This window comes from Pyxicephalus adspersus, chromosome 5 (assembly GCF_032062135.1).
Source record: "Pyxicephalus adspersus chromosome 5, UCB_Pads_2.0, whole genome shotgun sequence".
Classification (NCBI taxonomy): domain Eukaryota; kingdom Metazoa; phylum Chordata; class Amphibia; order Anura; family Pyxicephalidae; genus Pyxicephalus; species Pyxicephalus adspersus.
In genome coordinates, this window is record NC_092862.1 from 5,716,700 (window position 1) to 5,717,802 (window position 1,103).

Sequence of the window (1,103 nt, forward strand, 5' to 3'; positions counted from 1 at the left end):
AGAGTAGAGTGACTCTACTCATAAGAACATAAATAATAAAAAAAAGTTCTAACCTTTATTAATTTTATATTATTATTCAGTATTTATAAAGCGCCATCATATTACACAGCACTGTACAAAGTCCATAGTCATGTCAAAGGAGCTTCTCTCAAAGGAGCTCACAATCTAATGTCCCTACTTCAGTCATATGTCTTTATTACAGTCTAAGGTCAATTTCAGGGGGAAGCCAATTAACCTAACTGCATGTTTTTTTTGGAATGTGGGAGGAAACCAGAGTACCCAGTAACTCCATGCAGATAGTGTCCTGGCCGAGAATTGAACCTGGGACCCAGCGCTGCAAAGACCAGAGCACTTACCTCTGAGCCACCGTGCTGCCCCCCTCTACACATTCTATCCATTTTTTAAAAATGACAACAGAATATTTTAAAGCAAAAACCTGTGCTTTACTTATACAAGGCAAATAAACTGGTTTAATTTAATTCAGATTCAACACACACATATTTTTCTTACGTTTTGGTACTCTTCTGCTGCCTTTAGCCACTGGTAGTGTAAGTATACAAGTCACTGCATTGCAGCATTGTACGGAATTACAGTAAATAAATAAAAGGTGTCTATATTGAGTAGGAACTTGTAGCTTTCCCTTGATTGAACCTGACATGCGTTTGTTTTAAAGTATACTTATCTTTTTGTTAAATTAGTTTTTCTTTAAAGCTTTTTATAGTTTTGTTTTTAGCTCAACTTCTCTGACTTTGGCAATCGTCCCTGACCCAGTGCTGTCTGTACACTTACTTCCTCCTTGGAGCACTCTTATTAGTTACAGATGTGCACTAAATTGGATGTTCATTAGTTGGTTGGGGCTTACCATCAAATTAAACTGGCAAAGCGGGTCATATGTGACCTTGTCATATGTTGCACAAGCCCTCTTTTTTTGGAATGTTTTTATTGGCTTCAAGCGGTTTTGGCATCCTCATCAGTTTTAATTTTGTCTCACTTAGATGAGGTTTCTTTAGCCTTGAGCTGAGAATTTGTCGATTTTACATATATTGCTACATGAATGCTAGTGGGTTGTTTTTTAACATGTTTGAAGATTTTTTTCCTGCTAG

At 36.8% G+C, this 1,103-nt stretch overlaps 1 protein-coding gene across 1 annotated transcript in view; it reads left to right on the forward strand.

Annotated features, from left to right (window-relative positions):
- Window positions 1-1,103, forward strand: part of PTK2 (protein tyrosine kinase 2) — a 145,896-nt gene that overhangs the window by 54,056 nt on the left and 90,737 nt on the right. The gene's annotated exons all lie outside the window — the stretch shown is intronic.